Here is a 14,960-nt window from a genome sequence, read left to right on the forward strand (position 1 = left end):
ACAGCTTCTGAGAAAAGATGTTGGGGATAATTGAACGCGGGCGGGGGAGCGGGTCTGAACTCTTTAATCAGAAAGGCGGAGAGTTAAAAGGCGAAATAAAGATGTTCTTGAGATTCCCAGACGGTTTTTCTCCCCCTCCCCACCCCCCTTGAAGAGCTCGGCTTTCTTTCTCTTAATTTCTGCCTCCCATCCCCACCGCCAAAGAACATACCCTCTCTTGGGGCAATAATAAGAACAATTTGGTATTTGAATTGGGGAGAAAAAGTCAAAAGAAACAAAAGTATCTTCTTGTGTATGTTAAAGAGAACTTCACACCCAAATAAGTCAATAAAGTATTTTCTGATGTTTGTGTGTGTGTAAAACACACACACAATAGTTAAATCACAAGCATAATGATGTGTCTCTATACAATCATATGTGTATGAACATACAGTCAGATGTATGTTCTCTTGTAAATCTCCAAAGAGGCCGCTGGGTTTCTGAGCTGAAGGAGACAAGGCCTTTTAAAAGGCTGGAAATCAGTCTGCTTTGAGGCTGGGACAGTTGTCTAAGCAAAGAGCAGTGACAGCCTCTTTTAGCCCCTGAGGAGCAGGGAAGCCAGAAATGACATATGAAAACTGAAGAATAGTAAGGGGAACACAGATTATCTGGATTTCCTTGTTTGTTTCTAAGCTTGGGGCCAAATGGAGACGTCTCACTTTTGGTGTCATTTTGGTACCATAAGAATGTATTTCCCACCTCCCTTCAATTGGAATGTATTTTGAGATTTAATTCTGTTTTAAAATCTACATGCAGCAAGAGAAAAAAGAGGAAGAGAAAAGGCAGTTGATGTGTGGATCTGGAGAAGGAATAATATAACCAGTGTTTTTTGTAGTAAATTTCTATTCAAAATTGGTTCCCAGACTGAGTGTATCTAGAGACACTTCCCCCTCCTTGCCTGATGGGAAGGTGAGTTCTCCAATGACAAGGAGGATTTTAGGTCAGAGAAGATGACCATGTGACAGATGGACAATCCCCATTGGTGAGCCATGAGTCAAACATTTTTTTCTCTCTTCAGTTCCTCCACGGGCCTAAAGCCTTCCTTTCTTCCCAATCAAGCCTACCTCCTGAAGAAAAAAACATGTAAATCTATATTCAGGAAGCACAGAATTTTCCTTTAACCCATGATCCAGTTGTGCATATGGGGCGGGGCGGGGGTGGGGGGAGGGGGGAAGCTGCATAGCAGGCACTATGTAATTCCTAGGACAACCTGTGAGCATGGAAGTTCATTAAATGGCCATTATGATAGCAATAGAAATAGAACAATTAAAAAAAAAACACCCAGCTGAATGTCACAACTAAGAATCAAGTTCAGGTTCATAACCAGCATCTCTGAATAACAATTAGTAGATTCACTAGTAGGAGTAGCATCCTGTGTACTCTCCTAATTCACCAGTAGGTATGTGTTTGTCCAGTTGAAAAGTCAATTTCATCATTCATCTTATTCATGCTTGTGCTATTATGTCCATGACCAAATGATGATATGTTTTAGCTTCCTGAAAGCATGTTTGAATTTTATAGTAGGGACTTTACATTCAGAAAAGCTTTCCAAATAGATATATGAACACAACATAAAAAATTAGGTGCAGTTACAAAAGTACGTTTTTATACATATATACAAAACATTTTCTTAAACAGTTTTATTGAGGTATAATTTACTTACCATACAATTCACCCATTTTAAACTGTACAGTTCAATGTTGATAGGTTTTATTTATTTATTTTTAGTATATTCACAGGATTTTGCAGCCATCACCAACAGTCTGATTTTAGAATATTTTTATCTCCTTTCCCCAGAAGAAAGCCTATACCCATTTGCTATCACTCCCCATATGTTCCCAAACTCCCTAGTTATAGGCAAGCATCAGTGCATTTTCCATCTCTAAAAGTTTGCTTACACTGCACATTATATATAGATTGAACCATACAATACATGGTCTTTTGCAACTGAATTCTTTCACTTAGCATAATTTATCAAGGTTCATCCATGCTGTAGCATACGTCAGTATCTCATTTATTATTGTGGATGGATAATCTTTTATTGCATAGATATCATATTTTGTTTATCCATTTATCAGCTAATAGACCTTTAGTTTGCTTCTACCTTGCTATTATGTATAATGCCACTGGGAACATTTGCACACAACTTTCTGTGTGCATATGTATTTTCACTTATTTTGGATGCATACTCATGAGTGAAATTGCTGGGTCTGTATTAAACTGTTTGAACAACAGTCAAACTGCTTTCCAAAGTGCTGCACCATTTTACATCCTACCAGTGGTTTACGAGTGTTTAAGTTTCTTCATTTCCTCCAACATTTCTTATTATCTGCCTTTTTTTCTTCTTTTTTTACTATACCCATCTTAGCAGGGGTGAGAATCTCATTGTAATCTTATCTACATTTATCTAATGACTAAATGGCTAATGCCCAAGCATCTTTTCCTGCCCTTCCTGCAATTTGTTTATCTTCTTTGGAGAAATGTTTATTCAAATCTTTTCCACATTGTTAACTGTCCTGTCTTTTTATTATTGAGCACAGATACATTTTTATAACTTTTAAAATACTCAACAAAAAAACAAGCTATTAAGTTTAACCATCATAACACCACTATGAGGTAGATTTTATTATTTATCTTTTACCAATGAGAAATGTTCAGAGGGGTTAGTAAGCTTGCTTAGAGTCACACAGCAAATAATAGAATTCCTCTCACACCTTCTGAGAACCAAGCCCAGGCTATTTTCACCTGACCACATTATATTCAGAACTTTTAACTGACTTCACATATCTTCACATGCTCCTTTTGTGAGATGTCCTAGTGGTTGAGAGAGTGGGCTCTAGAGGCAGACTGCCTGGATGCAAATCCTACCTCTGATAGTTACTACCCATGTGACCTTTAGCAAAGGTAACCTTTCTATTCTTCAGTTTCTTCATCTGTAAAATATGCATAATAAGCAGACCTTCTTCATAGGATTGTTGAGAGGATTATGAGATGTTGATGAAAAGTGTTTAGCATTAGAACTCAGGACAGAGGATATACTCAAGAATGTGAGTTATTAATATTTTTGATACCTATGCTTACCATTCACTGAGTCCTATGATAAGGTATTGTACTACTAGGCTGGAAATTGTACATGGTAAGTTAAATGGAGCAGGATTTTTGACACCAAGGACCACTTGCTAAGGCAATCACATAAGATATAGTCATGTGTGTCTCAGGGCAACAAATAATTCATGAGGGGAAGCCTCATTTTATAGACACATTCTAGCTAACAAATGAAGGAAGAGTTCAAGAATTCAAATATTATGGCAACCCTTCATAGAATAATAGATGAAGTCAGTGATCTTCAGTGATGACTAGCATCACAAAGAGCAAGCCTCTGAATGGAAATACACAACACTGCCCATGAAATAGACTTGTCAAAACAAGCAAGCAAACAAAACTGAACCTGAATCTGATTCCTCCGATAATAGGAAATAGGACAGATGAACTTGATAAACAAACCCATGAGGATACAGTCAGAGAAACAGACAGACTGTGGAACCCTCTACTGGACAAACAACCTGTGTCACAAGTAGGTTGCAGGGGGGAGTAGGAAAGAGAGGGGGAAGCAAAAGATTTAAAGAGGCTTAAAGGATGTCGTGGTTTTAAAATATGTGCACAGATTCTTTGACAATCCTCCCCTCTAAAGGTGGAGCCTTGAGTGTGAGTCAGACTTAGTGATTGGTCACAAAGTTGCAAATGTGTGATTTTTGAGACTAGGCCATAAAAGGCATCGAAGAGTCCACCCTGATAATTCTAGAACTGATTAGATATTTAATGATAATTAAATAATGTTAACTACAAGAGGAATAATTGTGATTATTAATAATATAATTGTAATTGTAGTATAATTTTTAATCCTTATCTTTCAGAAATACACGCTGAAATATTTAAAGATTTAACACGACGTCTAGGGTTTGCTTCAAGTAATTCTAAGGTGAGGGGCCGCGGGTACAGGTATAGATCAGGGTTTCTCAGCCTCAGAGCTATTGACCTTCTACATGACAATTCTTTGCTGTGGGAGCCATCCTGTGCATTGTAGGACATTTAGCATCATCCCTGACCTCTACCCACTAGACGACCAATAGAACCCCTCCCCTAATTATGACACCAGACATTGCCAAAATGTCTGACAATGTCTAAGGGTAAAAATCACCTCCAGTGGAGAACCACTGAGTATGTTGAAACAAAATTGGCCATAAACTGATAGTTGTTGGATTTGAGTGATAGAAGCATGGAGTTGATTACACTATTCTCTCTACTTTTCTATGTGCTGAAAATTTACCAAATGTTATTTTAAAATAAGACTAGGACTTCCCTGGTGGTCCAGTGGTTAAGACTCCGCACTTCCATTGCAGGTTTGATCCCTGATTAGAGAACTAAGATCCCACATGTCGCCTGGCTCAGCCAAAAAATAAGCAAATAAATGAGTAATAAAATAAGATTTAACTTTTAAAAAATAGTAGGGCAGAATAGATCTGAAGCAAGCAATAGGTATGAATATGTTGCTTATATCCCACTGAAATGCATGAAAAAAAAATAGATTCTTCTGTGACTTTTCAAGAAGCTATACGAGGCTTGCCTCTTCTTAAAAGGTCACAGAACAAAGAACCTTTTTTTTTTTCATGGATTTCAGTGGGATATAACAAAGGATGGAGAAGGCAATGGCACCCCACTCCAGTACTCTTGCCTGGAAAATCCCGTGGATGGAGGAGCCTAGTGGGCTGCAGTCCATGGGGTCTCTAAGAGTCGGACACGACTGAGCGACTTCACTTTCACTTTTCACTTTCATGCATTGGAGAAGGAAATGGCAACCCACTCCAGTGTTCTTGCCTGGAGAATCCCAGGGACGGCAGAGCCTGGTGGGCTCCCATCTATGGGGTCACACAGAGTCGGACACGACTGAAGTGAGTTAGCATAGCATAGCATAGCATAGCATAACAAGGGATGGGGCTTCCCTGGTGGCTCAGACAGTAAAGAATCCACCTGCAATCTGGGAGAGCTGGATTCAGTCCCTGGGTTGGCAAGATCCCATGGAGGAGGGCATGACAACCCACTCCCGTATTCTTGCCTGGAGAATCCCCATAGACAGAGGAGCCTGGTGGGCTAGCTACAGTCCATGGGATCGCAAAGAGTCAGACACGACTAAGCAACTAAGCACAGCACAGCACAAGGGACATGTCAGAGGGAATGTGTTGAGTTACAGAGTCTGTGATCTAAACGGCCATTTGGAATCTTCACAGCTACAGTGGTACCCCACCAGGCCTAAGGAGTCCACAGGCACAGCGTCCAAAGCTCTCACAATCAGAAATGCTAATCCGGTGGCATTAAATAAAGCTTGCTCTCCTTTTCTCAGTTGTAAACAGAAACCACCAAACATGCTCTGCTCTTAAGTCAGTTATAAATGGCCTACATTTATTGCATTTGTACAAATAGCTTCCTTTAAAAGAAATCAGTAAAGTTAGTCTACATCCATCCTTGACATTTCAAATCCTGCAGTTCTGTTTTGGAGACCAATAGAAGAGGAGGCAGCAGGGAGGAGCAGAGTCTTCTGTATTACTGCTGAGTTTGGGGTTCTGTGCCCCTGACTTGATGCCCCTGACTTAAGACATACATTCCTCAGGGAGGGTTCTTATGTATTGTTATGTGTTAAATTGTGCCTGTCAAAGTTCATACATTGAAGTTCTAACCCCTAGTACCTTATCTGGAGATAGGGAATTTACAGAAATAATCAAGTTAAAATGAGGCCATTAGGGTGGGCTCTAATCCAGTATGACTAGTGTCCTTATAAGAAAATGAAATTTGGTCACAGACAGAAATATAGGGAAAACATATGAACATAAAGACAACTGTCTATTAACACAAGCCAAAGAATTAAGACCTGAAAAAAGAATGGAGCCACAAAGTAGGATATTCCCATCACAGGTCTTAATAGATTCTGGTAGCCAAAAATTGTAATAATAATATGCAATTTCACTATATTACCTTATTTATTGTAGTAAAGTTTCCTATTTGCCTCCCAAGTATCAATTTTCTCCATCTTCTAACAGAACTCTAATTATATCACATTTCAGTTGGTTACATTGCTATGGCAGCAAGGCTGTGTGTCCCAGCTTTTTTGTAGCTGCTGCTGCTGCTGCTAAGTCACTTCAGTTGTGTCCGACTCTGTGTGACCCCATAGACGGTAGCCCACTAGGCTCCCCCATCTCTGGGATTCTCCAGGCAAGAACACTAGAGTGGGTTGCCAGTTCCTTCTCCAATGCGTGAAGGTGAAAAGTGAAAGTGAAGTCGCTCAGTCGTGTCCGACTCTTTGACACCCCATGGACTGCAGCCTACCAGGCTCCTCCGTCCATGGGATTTTCCAGGCAAGAGTACTGGAGTGGGGTGCCATTGCCTTCTCCGTTTTTGTAGCTAGATCTGGTTAATGTGATACAAGCAGAGTGCTGTCTGAGACTAAGAAGACAACTCAGTTCCCTTTGCCGTTCTCCATTCCTGAGTGCAGACGCGATGGCTGGCACTACAATAGGCTTTTTGTCTATGAAATGACCCTGGGTATGGAAGCCATATTAAAAAGCAAAGACATCACTTTGCTGACAACAGTTCATTTAGTCAAAGCTATGGTTTTTGCAGTAGTCATGCAGGGATGTGAGTTAGACCATAAGATGACCGATTGCCAAATTGATGCTTTCCAACTGTGGTGCTGGAGAAAACTCTTGAGAATCTCTTGGACAGCAAGAAGATCAAACCAGTCAATCTTAAAGGAAATCAACCCTGAATATTCATTGGAAGGACTGATGCTGAAGTTGAGGTTCCAATACTTCGGCCACCTGATGCCAAGAGCTGCCTCACTGGAAAAGACCCTGATGCTGGGAAAGACTGAATGCAAGAGGAGAAGTGGGTGGCAGAGGATGAGATGGTTAGAAAGCATCACTGGACATGAATTTGAGCAAACTCTGGGAGATAATGAAGGACAGGGAAGCCTGGTGTGCTGAAGTTCATGGGGATGCAAAGAGTTGGACACAACTTAGCAATTGGACAACAATGGCAACTTTTAGTTTTTTAAGAAACCTCTGTACTGATTTTCATAGTGGCTGCACCAATGTTGATTCCCACCAACAGTGGAGGAGGGTTCCCTTTTATCTGCACCCTCTCCAGCATTTATTGTTTGTAGACTTTTTAATGATGGCCACTCTGATTGGTGTGAAGTGGTACCTCATGGTAGTTTTGAACTGCATTTCTCTAATAATTAGTGATGTTGAGCATATTTTCATGTGCCTATTGATCATCTGTATGTCTTCTCTGGAGAAATATCTATTTAGGTCTTCTGACCTTTTTCATTGGGTTGTTTGTTTTTTGTTTATTGAGTTGTATGTGCTGTTTGAAGATTCTGGCGATTAAGCCCTTGTCAGTTGCATTGTTTGTAAATATTTTCTCCCAGTCCCTATGTTGTCCTTTCTTTTTGTTTAGTTTCCTTTCTGTGCAAACACTTGTCAGTTTGATTAGGCCCAATTTGTTTCTTTTTGCTTTTATTTCTATTGCCTTGTGAGACCCAGTGGTCAAGTTCTTTGGAGAATGCTAATCCCTCCAAATCCCAGGAACTGGAATTTGTTTATACCAAATCTTTATGTGAGTCGAGATTAGCTTAAAACAAATATGAGAGTTTGTTTTCTCTTACTGGGATTGGTTTAGAACTGTGCATGTGAAACAATTCTGGCCAAAATTACATGAGGGTAAGTTTTCTAGAGATATACAGGAAAGGTTTATATTGATCTCGGAAAGGGTGTACAAAAGGAAAGTAAGAGTGAGAATGTTAGTTGCTCAGTCGTGTCTGACTTTTGTCACCCCATGGACTGTAGGCTGCCAGGCTCCTCTGTCTATGGGATTTCCCAGGCAAGAATACTGGAGTGGGTTGCAATTTCCTTCTCCAGGGGATCTTCCTGACCCAGGGACTGAACCCAGGTCTGCACTGCAGGCAGACTCTTCACCATCTGAGCCACTAGGGAAGCCCCCCATTAATTCTGTCTTTGAATATGCAAGGATGAGATTCTCACATATTCTAGATTGTTACTAGAATAGTAACAATCAATCATGAGGAACAAACCAGAGGACAGAAATCAACATGCTAATGAGACTAGACACTTGTCATTGAGCCATTCCGAGGCATTGAATTAACCAATCTTACAGTGGCTCAGATAGTAAAAAATCTGCTGGCAGTGCAGAAGACCCGGGTTCAATCCCTGGGTCAAGAAGATTACATGGAAAAGGGAATGGTAACCCACTCCAGTATTCTTGCCTGGAGAATGTCATGGACAGAAGAGCCTGGCAGGCTACAGTCTATGGTGTCACAAAGAGTTGGACACAACTAAACAACTAACACTTTCACTTTCACAGCAGTTCTGTCTTTAGATAAATAAATCATATCTGAAATTATAAGTGCTATGAAAGAAAATAAAGCAAAGCAAATGGTAAAAAGATTTATGAAGGAAGATGCTGCTGCTGTGTTGCTTCAGTCGTGTCCGACTCTGTGCAACCCCATAGATGGCAGCCCACCAGGCTCCCCTGTCCCTGGGATTCTCCAGGCAAGAACACTGGAGTGGGTTGCCATTTCCTTCTCCAATGCATGAAAGTGAAAAGTGAAAGTGAAGTCGCTCACTTGTGTCCAACCCTTAGCGACCGCATGGACTGCAGCCCACCAGGCTCCTCCGTCCATGGGATTTTCCAGGCAAGATAATGGAGTGGAGTGCCATTGCCTTCTCCGAGGAAGATGCTAGTTTATATGAAATGGCTAGGAAAGGTCTGTCGGATAAGACGATTTTTGAGACTCAAAGGAAGTAACAGAGAAGGCCATGTGAGATATCTGGGGGATGTGCAAAGGCCCTGAGGTAGAGGTGTGCCTAGTAATCTGTAGGTACAGTGAGGAGGGCAGCGTGACTGGAACACAGTGTGTGAGGAGAAGGTGGTAGGAGATGAGATTAGAGAGAAAATAATGGGGCCTATTCATCGAGGGCCTTTTGAATCATTTTAAGGACTGTGTTTTTTTTCCTTCTGATGATATGGGTAATCATTATAGAATTTTGAACAGGGGTGTGACACAATTGGAATTTTACTTTAGAAGAATCACACTGGCTACAATATGGACAACAAAGTAAAGGGGAAAAGGTAAAGTAGAGACCATTTATGAGACTAACAATATCCGGGGAGAGATGATGGTGGTTTGGACCGGGATGGTAGTGATGATAAGGAAAGGCAAACTTAGGGAGATGTTTCCAAGGCACAGCCACCAAGATTGGATTGGGATGTGAAAGAAAAAGAAATCAAGGGTATCTCCTAGATTTGGGGCATAATCAAATGGTTAGGATGGATTTGTTATTTACTAAGATGACAAAGACTGAAGAAGCAGCAACTAGGGGAAACACAAGTTTGTATTAAATTTGAGACATCTATTAGCATCCAAATGGAGAAATTCATAAGAAAGTTGAAATATATGAATTTACAATTTAGAGAAGCAGTCAAGCTGGAGATGTAAATTGGGAAGTCATCAGTATATGTATGTATACATGTATGTATACTCTGTCATGACTATATATATAGCCATGATAATGGACGAGCTTGTTAAAGGAATGAGTATATACAGAGATGAAAATCCAAAGACTGATCAATGGGGCACTTCAACTTCAGAAGTCAAAGAGGTGAGGAGGAAACAGCAGAGAAAACTGAAGGAGCAACCCATGAAATAGGAGAACTAAAAGAGAAGTGTCCTGGAAGTCAAGTGAAGTTTCTAGAAAATGGAATTATGATCTCTGTCAAATGCTGCTGAGAGATCAGGTAAGCTAAGGATTTAGAAGTTGACCACTAGATGTGGCAACATGGTGGTCAGTGCTGACTTTTCCAGGAAAAGTTTCCATTGGACTGATGAGGGTGAAAATCTGATGGGGTGGGGTTCAAAAAAGGATGGGAGAAGAGGAAGTAGGGACAGCAACTATAAGCTACTTTTAGAATGATTCTTGCTATAAAGGGAATCAGAGAAATATGGTAGTAACTGGAAGAGAATATGGGATCAAAGACTTTTTAATGGTTGGAAGATACTAGAGTCGGAGAAGGCAATGGCACCCCACTCCAGTACTCTTGCCTGGAAAATCCCATGGACGGAGGAGCCTGGTGGGCTGCAGTCCATGGGGTCGCTAGGGGTTGGACACGACTGAACGACTTCACTTTCACTTTTCACTTTCATGCATTGGAGAAGGAAATGGCAACCCACTCCAGTGTTCTTGCCTGAAGAATCCCAGGGACAGGGGAGCCTGGTGGGCTGCCATCTATGGGGTCACACAGAGTCGGACATGACTGAAGTGACTTAGCAGCAGTAGCAGCAGATACAATGCTAATAATTTGCAAATGAGGAAATATTAATGGTGCAAGAAAAAGGAGGGGACAACTGCTGAGTTAATTGAGTTAAATCAGAATGGTTGATAATATATCCCTGAAAACTTGTAGTGTATTGGGAGATAGGCTCAACAATTCAATCCCTAATGCTATTCCACCTCACCAGGCTTCTTTTTATGCTTGTGCTCAGTTGCTCAGTCTTGTCTGATTCTTTGTGTCCCTGTGGACTATAGCTCATCAGGCTCCACTGTCCATGGGATTTTCCAGGCAAGAGTACTGGAGTGGGTTGCCATTTCTAGTGTAGGTTAAAAGGCAAAAGGTGACAGAAGCAATGTCCCCCTTTCATCTTGGTCCTCTCAGGCCTCTTCTTGGAAGTCAGAGGGGTTGACCCTATCACCTGTAGTCCCTCTGCTGCAGGCAGGGAGGCCTGCAGGACCGGCTTGGCCCACCAGCTCTCCTGCAAGCAGCCTTGGGGGCCCAGAAATTGGGGAAACCAGGATCTAAATGGGGTTTTAGATGTATTCATATAACGAGTTTTTTTAAATATTTATTTCTTTGGCTGCACTGGGTCATAGTCGGGGCACTCAGAATCTTCAATCTTCATTGTGGTTTGACGGCTCTTAGCTGTGGCATGTGGGATCTAGTTTTCTAACCAGGGATCAAACTCAGGCCCCCTGCCTGGGGAGCTCAGAATCTTAGACAATGGACCACCAGGGAAGTCCCAATATAAAGAGTTTGATTCTGGGTCTGAAACCAAGATAGTTTATGGTCTAGTTTGAATTCATCATTTCCTCTGAGTAATCATTAATTTTTCTCCCAAATCTTGCTGAATTCCCAACCTTTAACACAGCTTTACGAAAACACTGCCATTACTTAGTTATTAGGCAACTCCTAAAAACCATTTGTATTGTGGTTCATGAAGCCGAGGATCTCAGAACCAAAAAGACATCTAGGGCTTCCAGGTCCCAATCTTCATATACCTTTATAAAGTAAAATCTGTGCATGTGTGTGTGTGTGTGTGTAATGAAACAAATAGGTCTCTTCTAGGTTCTAGGTTACTGAATTAAATAAAATCCCACAAGATATCTTGAATTTATACTTACTGGAACAGGTGGCCATCTGAGACATACAGATTCTTACTTATGTTCCCTTCTTCATTTCTCTACTCTCAGTTCAGTTCAGCTCAGTCACTCAGTTGTGTCCGACTCTTTGCGACCCCATGAACAGCAGCACACCAGGCCTCCCTGTCCATCACCAACTGCCGGAGTCCACCCAAACCCGTGTCCATTGAGTCAGTGATGCCATCCAACCATCTCATCCTCTGTCATCCCCTTCTCCTCCTGCCCTCAATCTTTCCCAGCATCACGGTCTTTTCAAATGAGTCAGCGGTGGCCAAAGTAGTGGAGTTTCAGGTTCAACGTCAGTCTTTCCAATGAACACCCAGGACTGATCTCCTTTAGGATGAACTGGTTGGATCTCCTTGCAGTCCAAGGGACTCTCAAGAGTCTTCTCCAACACCACAGTTCAAAAGCATCAATTCTTTGGCACTCAGCTTTCTTTATAGTCCAACTCTCACATCCATACATGACCACTGGAAAAAACCATAGCCTTGACTAGATGGACCTTTGTTGACAAAGTAATGTCTCTACTATATGCTGTCTAGGTTGGTCATAACTTTCCTTCCAAGGGGCAAGCGTCTTTTAATTTCATGGCTGCAGTCACCATCTGCAGTGATTTTGGAGCCCAGAAAAATAAAACCAGCCACTGTTTCTACTGTTTCCCCATCTATTTGCCATGAAGTGATGGGACCAGAGGCCATGATCTTAGTTTTCAGAATGTTGAGCCAACATCTTTAAGCCAACTTTTTCACTCTCCTCTTTCACTTTCATCAAGAGGCTTTTTAATTCTTCACTTTCTGCCCTAAGGGTGGTGTCATCTGCATATCTGAGGTTATTGATATTTCTCCCAGTAATCTTGATTCCAGCTTGTGCTTCTTCCAGCCCAGCATTTCTCATGATGTTCCTCTACTCTAGTTACATCTAATCTTCTTTGGTCTCAATATTTTATGGTCCAAAAGAGATACTTCCTTTCTCATTATAACATATAAATTATACCAAAAATGGGGGAACCCCATGCAAAGTCACTTTAAAGTCATGAAGGAGCAGGCATAAATTCAGGGAAGGTTCTTATATCCAATAATATCCTTCTGTAGAAACACCTCAAAATCTTGGCATGTTTAAGAGAAAAAAAAAAAGGCTTAACTTGAAAACAACTGAAATATCTAAAGAGTTATAAAAAGTGAGCAAATGTTTATTTAATAATAAGAATACTGAAGATACAAGCTACATTTTCTTGAATTTTATTCCATTTTAAGGAACCATAGCTACTCAGTCAAGACTAAATGACCCAGATATCCAAAATTGTTTTTTGAATTATTCTTGTTTAATGGCTGGATAGTATTACCCTCAAAATTCTAATTCTGAATATTTTACATAATGAAGATGATGAGGATGGAGAATTTACTAAACTCCATATATTTACAGAGAAAGTAAATTCAGTATGTGTATACTGAATTTGACCTCTGAAACCATTCTTACCTCTTTCATACTGTCTATATAATGAAGAATGAATTTTCAAGGCTTCTTTGTTATTAGAATGGAAGGCCAAGGAGATAACATATGAAAAAGAAGAGTAAATATTGTTTGATCTCAGGAAGAAAGTTATACCCTCTTCCCAGCTGAAAAAAAAATCTGTGAACTAAGGATGGTTGTGATTTATTCAAAGTACTAACCTATTCTCAGCACCCAAGACAATAAACATGGGAGAAAATGAAAATTAAGAATGTTATCAATTTATTAATAAGTTTATTACCAAATAAACTTAAGGCTAAAGATATTTGGATCTGTCTAACTGAAATATTCATTTTAAAAGAAGGTATTTGCAGAACATGGTGTTACTTAGAAGAGGAAAGACCTTTTATTCTCAGCATGGTAAACTTATTCTTTCAAAACACATTTTGGGTTAGGCAGTACTTTCTGTTTTGCTTGGTAGAATTGTTCCATGTGAAATCAAGGAAGGTTTAGCTTAAATATATAAATTTTAAAGAACCCATGTTTCAACTATTGAAAAGTCCCACCCTAAGGAAAGTTTCTGCCCAGCTTTTTAAGCATAGGCAGTTAGACTCCATATTAAATGATAAAGAAATGTGGGGTGTTTGAATAAGTTAACAATATCTGTAATCTAAATGTGAGATGTGGGTATTTTGCTTTGCTGCTTCTTCTTGCAATTTGGGCAAGATATTTGAAATAGAAGAAAGAAAATTGCTGGGAGAAGATATATGAAGGGGGACCAGTTTCTATTTGCTGTTTTAACTAATTTTTCTAACTAATATTTCCCCTCCTGTGCTTGCAACTAATTTACCTTTAAGCATTGGTTGGTCTTTTAAAAACTGGTTACAAACTGTGACAAAATTGCAAGTCTTAGAAAATATTAATACATTCAGTCAATTCTACATTCTGGGGATAACAAACGTTGCAGTGAATGCTGGAATCTTAAAAAGATTTTTCTTTCTGGAGCAATGCATTTAGCCGGATTTCCGGTGACTAAATGGGTCATCTCCAACAAGAAATGATTGATTGCTCGGGGCATGAGATTCTATTTTATTCCATCAAAGTGACGTTCAGGTGCAGAAAGCTCCACACATGTGACAAACAGAAGTGAGAAAGGAATGAAATGTGAGACACCATCGATCTCCCCATGTGGTCCTTCAGCCCCCTGGAAAAACTGACCTCCGGCGTCGCAGAAGCCCAGCAGAGAGAGCAACATTGGGGATCTTTGAGGGTTCAGCCGAGGCCTGCCCCCTGCCGCCGAGGAAGGACGTCCCAAGCGCTGGTGACCCGAAGAGCTCCACGGGACAGCCGGACTCAGGCGCAGAAGAGCGCGAGGTCTGGCCTCTGCCCTACGGCCGGCGCCCCGGGGATAAGGAGGGCCCGCGTCTCCTGAGGGCTTGGAAGCGTCGGGACACTGGATTCCTTTGGCTCTCCTCCTGGGATTGGACCCACTGGCGAGCCAGGCTGTTTTCCTGTGCAGACGGAGAGAAAAGGCTCCCCCTAGACCTCGTGGGACCTATACCTCTCTTTTCCCGTGGATGTCTCATGCCGCCCTCACACCTTCTTAGTGGTGGGCTTGCGTCGCGGTGGCCCGGGAACTACGAGCTCTTGGAAAGCAGGACGCGTGACCACGAAGTGCCGGGTTCTGGAGCTGCGGGTAGAGGGCGGGCGGAGCAGGGCGGCTGGTCTAGCTGGCCCGATTCTCTCCCTGCGTGAACTTCTCCAGATGCTCGCGCCCCACGTCCTGCTCCGCGCCCGGGCCCCACCTTCTCCCTAGCCTCGAGCGCCGCTAACCTGCAGAATGCAGGGCAAAGCTAGCCGGGCCTTGGGGCCCCAAGGCCGTGCAGCTCAAGGAAAGCTCAAAGAGGTTAGGGGCTGGGGCGGGGGAGG

Source organism: Bos grunniens, chromosome 9, assembly GCF_055505025.1.
Source record: "Bos grunniens cultivar Pamir isolate PY7600 chromosome 9, Bosgru_T2T1.0, whole genome shotgun sequence".
Classification (NCBI taxonomy): Eukaryota; Metazoa; Chordata; class Mammalia; order Artiodactyla; family Bovidae; genus Bos; species Bos grunniens.